Below are 19,583 nucleotides of genomic sequence, written 5' to 3'. Positions count from 1 at the left end.
AATATCCAAATACCAAAACATTAACTCATCATATAAACCGCAAAAACGATATATGCTTTATTCTAATTAAGTTACTTTGGCTTATTTATAATTAAAATAAAACAATAGACGCTTTAACAAATAAAGGGCTACATAGCACTGTGACATTTTTTAAAAATAAAATCAGAAGAAAGCCATTTGAAGTTCGATTCTTGTATCCGACCACAAGACTTTCTTATGGCCTTTTTGAAACAGGTGATTCTAGAGATCAACTGTTGGCCAAATAAGTTTGTTCTCTTTCTCTCGCAAAAGAAATACGGATTATTATTTTCCCAAATCAGCAAAATCAACCATTGAACACGCACGCGCGTACATACAAATAAATAACTGGTTGGGAAGCATAGCCTCATATTAAGTATGCCGCAGGAATGCACGCAACGCCGAAATGGACATGTGGAGGATGCTTATTTTAACCCTCGTCGGAAGAACAAGACGCCTACTCTCTTTTGGAGAAAGAAAGGCTGTTAGAAGGTAGAGACAAGTTGGCCTTCAAAACACACACAATTTACAGTCCAAAAAATACTAGTAATCATGGTGACAGTAGATAGTTTTAGTGTAGATGATGATGGTAGTAACGGTTGGTGTAGTTGGTGATTTCAGTGGTGGAGATAGAGAGTTGTAGAGTAGGTGTCCTCCCTCAATGAGTCGTTAACGTAATGCCCAGCATATACGTCCATGCGACTGAAATGGTTAAGTAAGATGTTCTATTCTGGTGGTTGAGGGAGGGTACGTGCTGGAGCACCGTTCGAAATCTTTCATGAAAGCACATATGCCATCACTTCGTTTAAACATAAAGTACACGCTATATATATTAAGGAAATTTAATGCTCATTTAATAATGATATAAATGATTATTATTATTGCTACCATTGTTACTACTGTAGGGTACGTTAATGGTGTCCCTGGACTCATCGCGGTAGGCCACTACATGACTCCATTCTACTTCATATCGCAACTCCGCTCTGCACACATATATCGCGTACAGTCACTCCACACTGACCTCGCGCGAATGTACTTTTGTTTGTTAACTCGTGTGTGTGTGTGTGTGTGTGTGTGTGTGTGTGTGTGTGTGTGTGTGTGTGTGTGTGTGTGTGTGTGTGTGTGTGTGTGTGAGAGAGAGAGAGAGAGAGAGAGAGAGATTCCCTGCTGTGTCGGTACTGAGCAGGGATGTTTTTTGGTTGGAAAGACTTGGTTTGAATCCTGTCTAGGACATGAAGAACCTTTCATAGGAGTTTTAGTTAGCGGTTATATAGGAATGAAAAATATTTTCATTCCTCAAAACAGGCAAACCGGCTAGAAGAACATATGTAATTTACCAGAATTGATTACCCCCCCCCCCTCTCATGAGCAATACTCAGGTTGAGATGCGATGTTACTTCACCGTGACAGGCACATTGGGCATAACACGAAGGGCTAACTTATCTTTAGTTTAATAGCTGTCAGACGATTTTTTGTGTGTTGGACGGGATTCGAATTGAAGTCTTTCTAACCAAAGGGCATTGTCGTTACCACAGCAATGAGGTTCATTGTATTTTTAATTTAAGTAAATTAATACGATGCAGTGTTTCATCGTTGCCTTTCTGTAACGATACAGTTAAGCTAGCTCTATATTCTAGAGGAGGGGGGGGGGGATGATGAGTTTCTGAACCTCTTTCTTTATAGAAAACAGCACTAAGGGCACCGGGTTTGAGCTGATACAGAACACCTGTGATTCAGGAGTGCAGTGTTGAGCATTCCGGTTGGTAGAGCACCAATGATGATGATGAGACAAAGCAGTGGCGAATTCTCCATGCTTGCTGCGCAAGCTCATTAATTGAAAAAGAAGTAATATTTATTTGTTAATAAATGTATGCATTTATAAGTATTCCATTTAGACAAAAGACGTTTTAAGCTTGCGCGGCAATAATTGAGCTTTGTGTTGTGTATCGATGGCCGACGCTAGTCAAGCTATCTTGGCTTGCTCGGTTGTGAGAGCATCCAGGTCCTCGCTTCAGCACTGTGATTTCATGCGCGTGCATAGCCATTTCCACTCCCTCCACGTCATCTCACCCTGTTGCTTAAACACGGGCCATACGCAGGCAAAGTAGCTTTAGCCAGTGAGCTTCAGCTAGCCTTTACAAGTGTGCGTGTTGCTTGGAAAAAAAGTTACAACCAACTTTTTATGACGATGTTATTGACCAATTCATAAAGAAGAACCGTAGGGTAGAATTTGTATTCAAGTAGATAAATTGAAAAAAGATAGAATATCATTTGTAAAATTAAATGTACATAAATTTCTAAATACAGGTAACCCTCATATAACGCGGTACTTATACAACCCGGTTTCGATATAACACGGTCTAAAATTGTACTAACCGTTGTTGAACGCGGTATTTATACAACCCGGTTTCGATATAACGCGGTCTAAAATTGTAGTGACGCAGTATTTATACAACACGGTTCCGATAAAACACACGGTCTACAAATTGTAATAACCCTTTATCTTTTCATGTTTTTCACCGCGCGACATAAAAATCAAATTTTATCTTCGTTAAATTTGTGTCTGCCTGTATCCCGCATGTAATTATAAGTAGCGAATTTATATTAGGGGGAATACCCTTTATCACGCATGTACCTCAATTGTTTTGAAGTACATGTGGAGAAAATTTGTAGATGTGGAGAAAATGGAAGCAGTTAACAATTTTGTGCTCCTAGGATTCCCAATTGATAAAGATGGTTATTGTACCGAAGAAGTTACAAGAAGATTATTACTCGGAAAAAAGCAACGACAAATTTAAGCAAGATCTTTAAAGATAAAGATATTAGCCTCACAACAAAAATCAGAATCGTGAAAGCAATGGTATTCCCTGTGGTGCTGTATGGATGTGAAAGTTGGACCCTGAGAAAGAGTGAAAGAAGGAAGATAGATGCATTTGAATTATGGGTTTGGAGATGCTTACTAAGAATACCATGGACTGCAAGGCAAACCAATAAATCAGTGATAGACAGAATAAAGCTAGATTGCTTCCTCGAAGCTTTGATCATCAAGCAAAAATTGTCATACTTCGGACATATGATGCGAGCAAATGACAGTCTGGAAAAGATGATGATGCTTGCTAAAGTTGATGGAAGCAGAAGAAGAGGAAGACCAAGAATTAGATGGGGGGATGGAGTTAAAGAAGCAATTGGAGTGCGCTTGGAGGTTCTGAAAGACATGGTCAAGGACAGATCGGAATGGAGAGTGTATGTTCGTGGAGTCCTCAGGAGTCGGAAACGACTCGATGGATCATAACACACCTCAATTGTTTACCATATAAAACGTTTATTGTTGAAAATTTTCCTCGTTTCTGCCAGGAAAGTACATTAAAATCATAAGTTTGTTCATCTCGAGCTGAGCACTTTATTTTCTGGTGAGTTACATACAATATATAATGCTTGCTTTTTTGTGTAAAAAAATTATTTTTATAGTAATGGCCACAAACTGCAACGAAAGGGAAAAACCAACATTGAAAACAAAATTAATTCCTCCTGAAGAAAAATATTCAAAATCTTGGATCGGTTGAAAAATGGAAAAAAACCAGGAGTTTTTGCAGGGACATTGAATTTAAATGAATCAACAATTCGAACAATCAAACAAGATGAACATAAAATCCGAGAAAGTGTTTATTGCTGGGTCAACGATAAGTGCAAAGCGCGTTGCTCGTGTACGCGATATTCTAATGGAAAAATTGAGAAATCTCTAATGATTTCGATAGTAGATTGCACCTTAAAAGAATATTCCTATGGATGGAAATCTTATTAAACAAAAAACTCTCAAAGTCTATAAACATTTATAGTGCAGACCAGGTGTTCAATGCGAATGAATCAGGGTTATATTGGAAAAAAGTGCAAAAACGCAAAAATACACGAAAAATGAAAGATCAGCTCCTGGATTCAAAGTTTCCAAAGATAGAATTACTCTACTGTTTTGTAGTAATGCATCAGGTGATTACGTGACAAAACCAGTGTTTATTAACCAATCCTCAAATTCTCGTGCTAGAAAGATTAAAATATACACTATTTTATTTTGCCTAAAACATTTATGCATTATGTGCAATGAAGTTTAAGTACAATTTGTAATTTTTATACTATGTATTTGTTTCATAGTTTATATGTTTTCTTAACGTACATGAATTACCTGAATTAAATAAATATATATATTTTGTTGGATATGTCATTGTTTGTTTATATAATTAAAAATAAAACGATTTCGGAACATAACCCCACTTTTTCTATGTGATCTGAGACTCGCATAACGCGATTTATATAACGCGGCATTTCTGCGGAACCTAACATCCGCGTTATACGAGGGTTACCTGTACATAGTTTTAAATAGTAATTCATTATTCCGCTAATCAGACTTCAATCACACCTCTCATTCCCTGAATGATAACAAGAGCAAGCGCGAATTTCAAGACCAGCATTCGCCCCTGATACAAAGGTATTCTGCCAACGTTATTTTTCTTTTACATTTCCAATAGTTCTGATAAACAAAATGTGACAGTTTGTCTTTGAATTTTTATATATATCCAGTATTTTAGAGAGAAATTTCTTTCTTTATTTTTTATTTTTATCCTTTACATCAAAACTAGATTTGCCTAACAGTGCTTCACATTAGACGTTCATTTCTTTTTCTCACAGAAATGTTTTACACCTTCAACACGATCAACAGTGATTACTAATCTGTTTTAATAATTTTTATCTTATTTTCATTTTAAAGTATCTCCTCAAACAACTAAATTATGCACATTTTATAATGTTTTACTTACTACACCGTAGTTTTATGACATTACAAAGACCATATCATTTGAATTATAGTAAGAAACTACTACACCCACTGCAGCAACTATCGCCAGTTGTGTGATAGAAGATGGCAACAGTTCTTTAGGAATTATGGGATGCTTGTGTCGACCTCTATTGCTGCGGCCTTGGAGTGACTCCGAGGAACGATTGTAGTGTATTCTTGTGTTTGTGGTGACGTGACGGTTTCAGAATTGTGACACGTGTAATACATCTTACTGAATATTGAAAGGTATTAAATGTACTGTTTTACTTCCTTGGAAAAATCGTATGCTTCGTGTAAGTCAATACGCTGTATTCTGAATGAGCATATTATACTCAGCCAGCAGCGTTTGGTTTCATCAGTTTGAGGACCACTATGAAATCAACGATCTTATGCATCTTTGTTATGAAAGCCTTTTAACAAAGTTGTTTTATTATATGAAAACACGAGGTATGTATGTAAGTTAAATAATTACGTGGATTTGGTTTACTGTTCTTTTAAATTATAAGCAGTGTAGATTAATAAAACATTATTAGCATGCAATCAAGTTGCATTATTTCAGAGGTTACACTTGGTCGTCATTTCGAAACTACGTGTATTTACATTTTTCAGCATTGACTGCAACTAAACTTGGAAATGGGAGTATAACAAAATGTTTTAATGGAATTTTGGAGTAGAAATACAGATGCAATTTTCGCATTGATAAATTGTTGATCATCCCGCTTTCAGCATTGCCGGCATATACTTATTTTGCAGAAAACACTCATTTCTTCTACCACTCTGCTATTAAGTTTGGAGGCGTCTTTTAATTAGTAATAGTGGGGAGTGAGGGAGCACATGTGGATGATTAAACTAGTGCTCCTTTTGTTAAATAAAAGGAAAATATTTTTCAAAATATACCTTCTGTTTATCAGCAAGGTGTTTATCAGCAGTGTATCAGCCAAATAATGGAGAAAAATGTGCTTTTTTATACAGGGTTTCTAGAAAATTAGCTTTTTTTTTTTGGAAGAGGGGTGTACTACCTAGTGTTAGGATTTATTTTATTTATATGAAGTTCAGTAGGACTAACTTGAATAACTGCTGTAACAGATTTGATTTGGGGAAAAAAAAATGAAGACAAAACAATGGAAAAAGTAGAAACAAGGAAACATCAATTGTCGGCTAATTGGAGATACCTAGAATTAGTAAAACATTTCAGCTGTTTAAGCAAAGTTTTTAGTGGGGGTGACACATTAAATATGGAATGAATAATAGAATAAGTTGAGCTGATATGGTTGGTCAGTTAAATAAATTTATATAGAGTAAAAGAGAAACAGCCAAAACACCAGCATTTCAAAATTTCATTTCCATAAGCATAATGCTTATGGATATGAAAGTGTGATTGGAAATGAAACAGTTTATTGAAGAAGACTAGTGATCTGAGGTGAATTGATCTGATCATGTAAGCAGATTGGTAGAGGAAACAAAACTGGTGTTTATTGCCAGAGTGGCAGAATAAAGATCCAGAGACAGATTTATGCAATAGTAGTTTAGAAGACCAAACTCTGACAGTATTGGAGACTACATTGCATTGAGTTTAAGCAGAAACATTGAACACATCAATTGCATTCTGAAAGGAGAGCCTATAGAACAAGTAAAATATTTCAGCTATTTAGGCACAGTTTTTAATGAAGATGGCAGGTTAAGTCTGAAAATAGACAACAGAATAAGCAAAGCTGGTATGATTGGTAGCCAACTCAATAAATTTATGTGGAATAAGAAAAAAATTAGCCAAAACACCAAACTAGCAGTATACAAGACGGTGTTCAAACCAGATTTAAGTTATGGATCTGACTGTTAGGTTATAAATAAAGCACTTGATTAAAGACTAGAGACCACAAATATGAGGATTCTGAGAAAGATTAATGGAGTGAATAAACGGCATCAATGCAGTATCATATTAAAAATGAAGATATTAGAAAGGAACTTGACATCATTAGCATTCAAGAATGTGTCAGCAAAGCTTATCTAAGGTGGTATGGCCACTTAAATAGAATGGGTGAGGAAAGGTAGCAAAACAGGTGTTTAATGCCGAGATGGCAGGAAAAAAGATTCAGAGGAAGATCAAGATCTGGAGGTGGATTGATTCAGTCAAAAGTGCTTTAGAAGCACGAAATGTTAGATATGACAATAGTGGAGTACTGACAGGTAATAGACTAATTTGGAGGGAAATTGTGGATATACGAGATTAATAATAAACTTAATTATGTAGTGCTGTCACAGTAGTCTGAACACCCCTTGGGGGTACATATAAGTAAATTGATGATGATGATGCATTGAGGATACATATGAAACAATATTTTTAAAACAATTGATACATTAGTATCAAACAATTTGGAGTGTAAAGTCTTTTGATTTGCATTGAACAAGTTTAATGTGAGTGCCATATGCTCATCATACATATAACCTGCATCTTCGTTTTTGTCATATGCATCTGAATGTTTCCAGAGTAACTCTAGGTGCAAAATCAGAAATTTTGCCTTTTAACTTATACATTGAAGTTGGAAGGTTGCAATAAGGTTTGAAGTAGTTGCCATTGTCTTTAAAGTGATTATATCACAATTTTATATGTTTACCATCAGTTCATTAGTCTGATTACATTCACCATATTTTCTTTGAGTTATCATAAATTACTGAACATTGTTACCATTAGACACCAAACATTTTAAGGTGACATTTGTAGTAGAAATTATTACGAATTAAATAATGGTTAGCATGTGCATTTAAAAAAATTATAGAATTTATTAACTGCTTAGAGTCTACATAGCATAATTGGAGGAATTGGAAGACCTGAGTTTGATTCTCATCATTATGAAAGGAATTTGGAGGTGCTACATCATCAGGAAGAAAAGGTCAGGTGGCTCTAAAACTGCGGTAGTTAATTACAGACCAATCACCATCTCAGGAGTAGTGATAAAAGTATTGGAAAAGTTGGTTAAAGACAAAATTCAAGAATGGGTAGATCAGGATATGATACTCTATAGAGGCCAACATGGTTTTGTTAAAGTTAGATCCTGCCTTAGCAATATATTAACTTTTCATAATAGAATGATATCTGAGTTGGACAAAGGAACTGGCTACACAGTGGTACTTCTGGATTTTGCTAAGGCTTTTGACAGGATACCCCATAGAACACTGTTACGCAAATTGGAGCAGATGGGAATGGATATTAAATTGGTGATATGGATAGGAGAATGGCTCAGGGAGAGATACCATAAGGTGGTGTATGGAGGAGCCGAGTCCAGAATGAGGCAGGTAACCAGTGGTGTGCCTCAGGGCTCTGTGCTTGGGCCATTGTTGTTTAATTTGTATATAAATGATATAAGGAAATGGCTTAAAGGGAGATATTCAGTTGTTTGCTGATGATGCAAAGCTGGGTAGTGCAATAAAAAATCAAGCTGATGTTGAAAGTTTGCAGGATGATTTAAATAAGCTGGTAAAATGGGCAAAAGATAATGGATGTCAGTTCAATGTGGAAAAGTGTAAAGTCATGCATTTTGGGATTAAAAGATTACCAGCTGTGTACTACATTGATGGAAAGGTACTCCAAGAGATTGATGAGGCTACGGACTTAGGGGTGTTGATAGATAGGGAGATGAAGTTCAGAGGACACATTGCTAAGGTGTCCAAAATTGCACATAGGATTACTTGGTTGTTGAGGAACACACTGACATCCAGAGATAAAGAGGTTATTATTCCCCTTTATAAAGCGTTGATACTTGGATTACTGTGCTCAGGTCTGGTCACCTGGATTCCTTGGAGATGAGGAGGCTGTGGAGAGGGTTCAGAGAAGAGTGACCAAGTTGGTGAGTGATGTAAAAAAATGCTCCCTACATTCATAGATTGAAAGCTTGTGGATTGCAGAGTTTGGTTGATAGGTGGAGAAGAGGGGATATGATAGAAACATTTAAATTACTGAAAGGTTTTTATAGGATTGATGCAGGGGAAATGTTTCAGCTTGTGATAGTGATGGAAGAACAAGAGGTCATCCCTGGAAATTAAAGAAGAGTGTGGTTAACAAAGGTGTCAGAACAAGGTTTTTTGCCTGGAGGGTGGTGAATGAGTGGAATTCATTGCCTGACTTAGTTGTGAGCTCTTCATCTGTAAATGAATTCAAGAAGAGATATGACAGATATCGTTTTGCTAGTTTGGGTCTCCCGCGATGAGTCTACTGACTCCATGGAGATACCCATAATAATAATAATAATATTCACTAACATGAATTAGGTAGCATGAGTCACTAAACTTATGTCTTGGTCACAGCTGACTAAATAAGAGAACACACTGAAAGTTGGAGTTAATGATTAGTATTTTGTAATTCAAATACAGCATTTCATAAATCAGTAATAATAGAAACTATGAACAGTTAATTGTGATTATTTCCCGAAACTGACAAACATGCAGTCAGAATAGGTGAGATATGGATGGCATGTTAGTTTCACAAGTTTCAAGTAACAGATGATCAAATTGAAATTTGATTGTCTTTGGGATGACCACAGATATGTGGAGGAAAAGCATGATGAAACCATGCATGCAAAAAAAGCATGTTGTATAAGCATATTGAGGGAATAGCTATGGACAGTTCTGTCTTTAGTAGACTGTTTTATGGAACATCTGGAAAGTCAGCTCTTCAGTATCATTTATCTTCAGCTTCATATTTGGGTTTGTTTTGCTTTGTATATGATATTTTTTGCAGTTTAGTCACACTCAGAGTTAATTACTATGATCTTGGGATAAAACCAACTTCGTGAACTCTCATACCACTTATGTGTGAGTGCCAATAGCCTGCCCTTCTTGGATACTTTAATAATCTGCATCCTCTACAGCCAATAGACTATTTTCTGTTTATTGAAACCTTCCTTCAGGCAGATACATTCATCCTTCCTCACACCACCATCATTATTATTATCACGGACAACTCCAAGGAGTCCTTAGATTCATCGAGGGTCTAATATGTTGAACTTGCTCGGTCTGTTCTACTAATGGGTATAGTCATTCTCCCATCCAGAAATGTCATTCTTCAACTAGACAGCAATTAAATGAAAAACAGAGTTGCCATGTTCTATCTTCAGGAAACATCTGAACAAATAACATGGTTTCTTGGCTAGTTTATTCTGTGTGCCACTCTTTCAGAAACTATCCTCTTTTTTCACTGCCCTCCACCAACAATAAACCACCACTTTATCAAGTACCGGTTTCTTGTTGAGTTTATTTTGGACAGAAAGACCATCCTACTAAGATTATAAATCCATGAATATTAAGACTTTATCGGATTTCTGTAATCTGATAAATTTGGCCTTGCTTACCCTGCCATTGACACTAGACACAGAATTCAAGGAATAGAGTATCAAATTTAATCCTGTGTGAAAATATCATTATTAACTGTTTTCATAGTTTTTATTTTTATTATTGAACTTTAATGGTATGTTGCCCTGTTTATTCATCTGTGACTGAGGGACATGAGCAAGTAAACATGGCATGTAACTCATCAGTTTTGGATGCTGTCAACTGATCTTTTCTTCTTTCTCTGATGATGTCTTTGTATCAAGGAAGGCAAGCATATAGAAATTAACAGATTCTATAATTTTTTACATGTGCTACCTATTCTGTAATTCATAATTATGACATAAGTAATTAGTGTTACTCAGTTGAAGAAGACAAATGAGATCCTGAAGGCCTGAAGATATAGTTTTGACCTCAATAAAGGTCGAAACTAGTCTGGGTAGTGGCCCTTCCCTTAATGCATAACATTAGACATATCCGCAAGGAGATGTGTTTTGCATTATGGGAGATACTGAGATAGGAATGTTGGTAGCTTGCTCCACCTTTGCAAGGAGTCGCCCTGGTGTTGTACCACCTTACCCCAGTCCTGAAGATACCTTCAGGCGTGAACTTTGTTTGCTCACACTTGGATAAAGGATTAAACTAAATTTATTATATTCTAACCAAGTGAAAAATAAACTTTCAACATCTTCCTCTAAATCCAGAGTAATTTATTGAAAAGGTGGCACACCAATTGGCAACTCCTATAGGTAGAGATGACCTTGCTAATGCTTCTGACTGGTATCTCCACTTGGGCCTGGCTCCCACTGAAGAGACCTCAATAAAGGTCGAAACTAGTCTGGGTAGTGGTCCTTCCCTTAATGCATAACATTAGACATATCTGCAAGGAGATGTGTTTTGCATTATGGGAGATACTGAGATAGGAATGTTGGTAGCTTGCTCCACCTTTGCAAGGAGTCACCCTGGTGTTGTACCACCTTACTCCAGTCCTGAAGATACTTTCAGGTGCAAACTTTGTTTGCTCACACTTGGATAAAGGATTAAACTAAATTTATTATATTTCATATCTGTGGTCTTCAGTTTTTGAACAGATGTATTATTTCTAACTCAGCTCTCAGATCCATAAGTTAAAAATGGTTTTGAATACTGTCTTGTATATGGCTAGTTTAGACTAATTTCTCTATTATTCCATATAAATATATTTGTCTTCCCACCATATCTCCTTTGTAAATTCTGCTATCTATTTCTATGCTTAATTTATAATCTTCACTAAAAATTGTGCCTAAATAATTGAAATGGTTTACTCGTTCTGTAGATGCTGTGTTCAGAATGGAGTCGATGTTTTCAATGTTCCTGCGTATTTACACTCTTTTCTTTTTATTTATTATGTTCATACCAAATTTATCACAGCAGTTATTCAATTTATCCTAGGGAGTTCTGCAGACTTGTACTTGATTTATTTAGAAGTATGACATTTATATAAAATAAAGAGCCAAGATTAACATCTTCAATTTTGATTTCAGGTTTAAGCATCACTTCATAATGTGATCCATATAAATGATGAATAACAGTTGAGACAATGTGTACTCTTGTTTTACACCTGAATCAGACCATCTTTCTGTACCTAATTTAATTTTAACAACTGACACCATTAAAATATGGGCTATTTATTGCTTAATCTAAATCCCCATTCACACTATATAACTGTAGCATTTTGAACAACAACTTTTCTCTTGGCACTTTATTACATGCCTTTTCCAGATGTACAAAACTCAAATACAGATCCTTGTTATATTACTATGACTTCTCCACTATTTGTCTTAAAATGAAAATTTGATCCTGACAACCTGTATTTGGCCTGAATCCAGCTTGTTCTTCTCCAAGCTTCCCTTTCAAATATTTCTCCAAATTGTGGAAGAGAAGTAAATGGTATCAAAAGATTTTGGAGGCTTGTAAGAAAGTTTAGAAGAAAGAGTAAAGGAATCAAAAATCGTAAAATGTATAACAAAAAGAATATTATGTATGAAGTAATTATTTTTGAAAAATTATTGAATGAGGTAGTAAACGATAAAACAATATTAGAAAATATCTATAAGGAATGCAGTCAATGTATATTTCAGTACCTGAAATGCAGAAAGGGAGCTGATGTCTGATATTCAACCTAAAATATGGTGATAAGTGGCTACACTGCGTAATCCAGAAAATTTGTTCAGTCTGCCAAGATAAAGTATAGCTTTCATTTGACCAATTTAGAAAAATTGAATATGAGCATTTTAAAAGAATTTCCTTAGTGTCCCAGAAAAAAAACTTATACAAGCATGCTTGAGGAAGAGGGGCTATGGAGAATTTTTGAAGGGGGGCGGGAAAGGACCAACTGAATTTAGGCCAAATTGATGTTGCCAGGACCAGATTTTTATCTTATGAAAAATTGTTGTGCCATTATTCACCGATGATGTGCAATATGCATCCTCTCCCTGTCAAGTCAATCTTACCTTCTTGAGGTGTGGTCTGTTTCCAAGGACTTTAAGTGAACATTCCCACTGTAAAAGGATATTTTTCTAATCGCAGAAAACGGCCCTCTATTTATTTCAACCAGAACAACACCATTGAGTTGGTTGTGGGTACCTGAAATGGCTGTTGTCATATTTGAACCCTAGAGCAGGGATTCATATTTCTCTCTCTCTCTCTCTCTCCAGTCTTCTAACATTTAGTATAAGTGATGCTTTTCCAGAGCATGCCAGACATATTGAGGAGATCCAGAACCTCCCTCATTTTAATGGGTACAGCAGCAGAGCAGTTCTGCAAACTGTTAGTAGTGTATGTAACTGAATTTGATGGTGATACTTTTAGGAGGTTTCCTAACCAGCTAGCACATGTTTCGGCTGCTATCTCCATGCTAGTTCATGCTTAGAGGGAGGACATGTGATGGTATGCATGAGTCACTGTTGAGGTCATGTTGTAGCAAGCAGATTGGATGCCCTCTGAATGAGTGACATGTCTAGGAGTTTGCCTCACAGTATGTTGTGGAGGAGACAAGATAAGATTCCTAGACATATTCACATCTGCAATACTGACATGACACTTACTCTAATTAATTAGTGTTACAATTGAAATAAACCTCCTTTAAAAAATCTCCCCTTCTGCATGACCGAGTATCTCTGCTGGGGGATATATGGTCTCCTCTTTTACTTTCTTGGATTTAAGATTTCTTTGCCTTTGTGTATCATTCATCTGCTGGTTCTGTACTACTATCCCAATTATGAAAATCATTCTGACTTCTTGTCCTTTGGGCTTTTCTTTGTAGTCCAACTGTCCTATTCCTTAGTGATTTTAATGTTGACAGATCTGGCTGGAGGGAAAGGCTGGCATTTTTGCCCTGGACAGTGACCCATTGGCCATTTAGGAGTTTCGCATTGGCAATGGTGTGTGTGTGTATCTTTGCTTCTAAGTTCATAACTTTCAGCATTCCCTTTACATAGTCATTTCTCAGACAATCCTTTCTGGTTCCACCACACATCCACCTAAACATTCTCATCTCTGCTACCTCTATCCTGCTGATATTATTTTTCCTCAGGGCCACAGTTTTCATAGCATACATCATAGCTAGTCTCACCACTGTCCTGTAGATTTTTCCCTTTAAATTGACCGGCACCATCTTATCACATAGCACTCCAGCCAGCTCTCTCCATTTTCTCCATCTAGCTGCTTATCCTGCATCCCACTTCCTTCTCAGTCTCTCCATCTTCTTTCACTGTTGAACCTAAGTATCTGAAGTCACTAACCTTCCTTCCAGCTCCAGATCTGCCTCTTGGCTGCCATCCTGTTTGCAACTGTCTTACTTCTGCTCAGCCTCATATCTCTCTTCCAGTACTCTTCTCCATCTTTCCAATTTATCTGCCACTTCTTCTCTTCATTCTGCACACAGCATGATGTCATCTGCATACAACATTGTCCAAGGTGTGTCTTCTCTCACCTCTTCCGTCATCACCTCCATCACAATATTAAACAGGAGCAGACTTAATGCTGACCCTTGATACAAGCCAACTGTCACTTGAAAGCTTTCTGTCTCTCCCAGGCAGGTCCGAACTGTTGTCTTCACATTTCTATACATCTCCTGCACCAACCTGACATATTTCTCCGGTACCTTCTTCTCCGTCAGATACTTCTAGACTTCTTGCCTTGGCACTATATCATGCGCTTTCTCCAGATCAATAAACATCAGATGTAGCTCCAATGTTTCGAAACTTTTCCATCATCTGTCGTAACTCAAAGATAGTATCTGTCGTTGATTGACCAGGCATGAAGCCAAACTGCTCCTTTGCAATCTCTACCTCCTTCCTCAGTTTTCCATCAAGAACCCTTTCTAGGATTTTCATTGTGTGGAACAACATCATCATCAACGAAGGTATGATTAAAGTGTTAAAAAATAATAATAAAACTAGACAGTGCATTTTATTGTTAATGCAAATAGTTTTTTTTTTTTTTTTGTTGGAAAACAAGTATGAATATTTAACAAATAATAGTATAAGAGCAAATGAATTAATGTATATATATATTTTTTTTAATTCTTTCTTCTCATGCATTCAAGAATATATTCATTCCATGTGCATTATTTTTGTAACCATTTCCAGTAAAAGAAGTGAAAGAAAAAATGGAAATAATGCTTTGAGAGTGAAAGCTTTGGTACAATAAAAAAATTTCCAAATTTATATCAATATTAATGATGTTGTCGATGTTTATTACATGGATACTATTATATCTTCTAAAGTATACAAAGCATATGTCATGTGTTTGCATTGTCAATTTTATTATTATTATTATTCAGGCCTCCATGGAGTCAAAAGACTCATCGCAGGAGGTCCTTCCTAGGAAACACAAAGTCTATCAAGACTCATCGAGGGAAGTCCCTTCTAGGAAACACAAAATCTATCATACCACTCCTTAAACTTATTGACCGTTCTTGCTCTCACCACTCTATCAAGCAATGCATTCCACGGTTCAACCACATTTCCGTGCAAAGAAACCACTCCTCACCCTCTTGCTCACAGTTTCCTTCCGTAACTTCCAAGGATTGCCCCTTGTCATCACTCCTTCCCGCTGTTCAACCAAGTGAAAGAACTCCCCAGTGTCAACCCTGTAACCACCTCTCAACAGTTTAAAAGTCTCAATCATATAATCTCTCCTCCTTCTATCAACCAAACTCTGCAGTCGACATTCCCTCAGCCGATCCTCATAATTAACATTGTATAGTCCTGAAACCATTTTTGTTATATGAACCCTTTTCACAGTTAATTTATCCCCTTCAAATCCTGGGGACAAAATTTGAGAACAATAGTCTAAGTGTGGTCTGATCAGGGTCTTATACAATGGAATGATAACTCTTTTATCTGTGCAGGTCAGCGTCCTTCTCATTATTGCAGCAATCCTCTGTGTTACCTTCACTGTCTTTGTAATATGTACCCTGAATTTCAGGTTTCTATCAATCATCAACTCCAGATCTCTTATCTCCCCTACTTCCTCCAGTATAGCTCCTCCAATAAAGTATGCAACATCCCATCAATGTGTCCCAAACCTCAAGACCTTACATTTTGCTGCATTAAATCGACACCCCCATTTATTTGCCCATCTGTCTAGCTTATCCAAATCCTCTTGCAGGCCTACCACATCTGCACTATTACTAATAACCCTTCCCAGCTTCACATCATCCACAAACAACTGAATATCCCCTTGCAATCCACTGACAATGTCATTGATATAAAGGTTAAACGATATAGGTCCCAGTACTGAGCCCAGTAGGACCCCACTTGTAACCCTCTGCCTCTTTGAAACTGTCCCACCATACACAACTCTATGATACCTATCGGACAGCCAGTCTTGAATCCAGTTGACCAACCTGACATCCAAACCCATGTGCTGCAACTTAAATATCAGTTTATCATGTGGCACCCTGTCAAATGCCTTCGCTAAGTCCAAGAAAATGGCAGTATATGCTTTTCCCTCATCTACTGCTCTTGTAACTTTATTATAAAAGGCTAGCATATTACTAAAACAGGAGTGCCCCGTAACAAATCCATGTTGACTCTCACAGATAACATTACCCTCATCTGCCCAATGCTGTATACGGTCCCTCACTAATTTCTCCAAGATCTTATCAACTACTGATGACACACGAACTGGCCTATAATTAGACACTTCCAGTCTGCCCCTGCCCTTATGCAATGGCACTATCTTACCTTCCTTCCATTCCATGGGCACCCTTCCCGCAGTCAGACTTTCACTGAAAAGCCAGGTCAAAGGCACTGTTAGTTCCCTAGCACATTCTCTCAAAACACATGGTGAAATACCATCCAGTCCCACAGCTTTACTGACATCCAGAGTACTCGGTATTTGGAACATGCCCTCCTCCTTCACCTCTAAACCTCGAACCTGCTCTATTCCTCTAGTATTAAAATTTACTCCTCCAGGATGAAATACTCCAATAAAGTGTTCATTGAACAATTCCACTATGTCCTCTGGATCAGTCACACTATTTCCATTTTTATCCCACAATGTCGTTCTTCCACAATCATTTCTCCTCCTACTGGCCAGATAGCTAAAAAAATTCCGTAGGATTTTCTTTGGATCTTAGGGGCCAATCTCTTCTTATATTCCAGTTTCACCTTCCTTACCATACTAGTCAGCCTCCTGGCCTGTGTCTTATATTCTTCATGCATCTGCTCTTCACCTGTCTCCTTATATCTCTTCTATAGCTTCTTGTTCACATGCAGTTCCTGTTTAATATTGTTTGTTATCCACTTTACACCAAATTGTGTCCTCTTCTTCACTTGTGGAATACAGTTTACTATTGCTGCTAACAAATATTCCTTCACAATTTCCCAAGCACTATTGATATTCCAGCCTTCCAATTCCTGCCTCCATGAAACTTCCCCAAGTTGATGTCTATTATAATCACTTGCCTTATAAATTCACATACGTTCTCGTCTCTTTGATACTTCTGCATGTCTATTCATCTTCCAAGTCAAAACCACACGGTCACTCTCTCTCCAACTGGTGGGAGAGATGTCAACTCAGTTATTATCAACTCTTCTGATGCTATGACCAAATCCAAAACTCTTGAACCTCTTGTTCCCTCTATTACATGTTGCCTAAGACATTTGTCCCTCAAGAATTCTAGAAATTCCATTCCCTTATTGCTACATACATCTTCCTCTCCCCAATTTATACTGCTGTAGTTAAAATCTCCCATAACAATCATTCTTCTTGCACTTGCCAAGCTCAACTGTCTAAATATCTCCTGGTCCCCACCCTCTGTGCTCCTTGGTTTTTAGCAACACCCCACTAAATATCCTTTTTTGCCCACCTCTACCTCACACCATATGCTTTCAAAATCATTATTGTCACTGCCTTTGAAGCCTCCACTTTTAATTCGTCACTTATCATAAGCAGTAATCCACCACCACCACTACACTTTCGCTTGCTATCCTGCTGAAAAATGCTCTACCCTGCTACTTCTATTCCTGTTATTATATCCTCTTCTGTCAACCATGTCTCTGTGATCCCAATAATCTTTGGCCAGGCTGATACTATCAGTGCCACCAATTCCTCCCCTTTATCTGGATACTCCTGGCATTAGTGTAAAGCATAAAAATGCCACTGTTTCTATATCCAACATTATCTGCTCTAGACTCCACTGGGCTCAGCATTACCTGATGTCATCCCCCTTCTCCCAAGTACTCATTCCCACAAGAGGCCACCCCTGCTACCATCAACTCCGGGCATTCTAGTTTCCCTGCATTGACACACCGACTCATTCAGAACAGCAATCTCTCCAGATGCCTACGTCCTTCCTCATTCAAATGCTAGCTGTTTCTCGCATACAATTCCTTTCTGTCCTCAAATGCCCTCCATGCATCCACATATTCCAATCCTCTCTTCTGACACATTCTAGCTATTATGTTATTCAATATTTCTGCTCAGTTCGTCATAATCATACCTAGGCAACACACACACTATCTTTCTTCTCTGCAGCTTTTTTCATACATCCTCATGCAAGAATCTCATATCTCTCGCTGCCCAGTTTACATTACCTCTCAAGTCATTTGTTCCTACCCTCACAATCATCTCATCCACACTTTCACCCATCTTAATTGCTATAGCCACACTTTGTATCGTTCCTCCAGGCAAACACTCCTCACCCATCCTATCTTTCACACCACAGATCATTGATTCCCCCATACATTACCCCTCTTACCACCCTGTTCCTCGATTGATCACATGCATCCCTCACTCTCTTCCTGTAACACTTTCTCTCTGTGTTCCCCTACTTACTGCCTTCCGGACATCCCTCTATCCCTGGTTCTAGTGCTCTCTCGCATTCTTCTCATTCCCTCCTCTAAGATAAAAAGCCAAACGGCTATTTTTTCTGGCGAAGTTAATTAAATTAAGGGGATGAAAATTCCTTATTATTTTACAGCCAGTATGTGAAACTCTGAGATCGAAAACTACGAATATCTAATTGAAAATATCTAAGAGTTTCATGCCAAAGAACTATCAGCGAAACTCTAGGTGTTCACTTACGCTGGGATTCGCCGATAGTTCTTCGGCATGAAACTCTAAGATCTTGTGTGATAGCTGCATTTTTTTTTTTTTTTTTTTTTTTTTTTTTTTTTTTTTCCCCCCAGATAGAGGATGCCAAAATCAGAACTCTAGTTCATTGTTTACACAATGTTGTTATAGTCTCAGTATTGTGACAAACTGTGTTTTTGTGTTCTGAAGATGCTGGTAAACACCAGTGAAATATCAGCAGTAAGTTAATAAATTAATTATTTACTTATTTTTCTGTGTTCTAATATATACCATTAAAAAAATAAACATCTTAGATCGTAGTTTTCGATCTCAGAGTTTCGCATACTGGCTGTAAAATAATAAGGGATTTTCATCCCCTTAATTTAATTAACTTTGCCAGAAAAAATAGCCGTTTGACTTTTTATCTTAGTTATAATATATGGGCACACCTTTTTGGCATTCGTATAGTGAAGGTATGTAAGTTCTTTTCAGTTAAACTTCGATATCATCCAGGTCTACCTACTCACTGATGAGACCTCAAAAAAGGTTGAAACTAGTCTGGGTAGTGACCTCTCCTCATAATGTAAGGCAGTATTACATCTCCTAGGAGCTGTGTTTTACATTATGAGAAAATATCTAGGATAGTGAGGGAGCTTGCTCCACCTTTGCTTTGAGTTGCCTTGGTGTTGTATTACCAGGTGTTCACTTACACTTGGATTTGCCGATAGTTCTCCGGCATGAAACTCTTAGATCGTAGTTTTCGATCTCAAAGTTTCGCATACTGGCTGTTAAATAATAAGGGATTTTCATCCCCCTTAATTTAATTCCCTCACTCACCTACTATTTCCATTCTCTT

General features: G+C 37.4%; 1 protein-coding gene across 2 annotated transcripts in view; it reads left to right on the top strand.

Annotated features, from left to right (window-relative positions):
* The first annotated feature begins 5,020 nt into the window (after positions 1-5,020).
* LOC150093578 (vacuole membrane protein 1-like) overlaps positions 5,021-19,583 on the top strand; it is a 229,721-nt gene continuing 215,158 nt past the window's right edge. For both annotated transcript variants that reach the window (XM_090413135.1, XM_090413134.1), the window contains exon 1: positions 5,021-5,290. The gene's annotated coding sequence lies outside the window, so the exon portion shown is untranslated. The remainder of the gene's footprint in view (positions 5,291-19,583) is intronic.

This window comes from Typopeltis vanoorti, chromosome 23, assembly GCF_054136105.1.
Source record: "Typopeltis vanoorti isolate ZY-2024b chromosome 23, IOZ_Tvanoo_1.0, whole genome shotgun sequence".
NCBI classification, from domain to species: domain Eukaryota; kingdom Metazoa; phylum Arthropoda; class Arachnida; order Uropygi; family Thelyphonidae; genus Typopeltis; species Typopeltis vanoorti.
The sequence above is the reverse complement of the archived record's forward strand: the minus strand, read 5'-3'. Positions and strand labels throughout refer to the sequence as shown.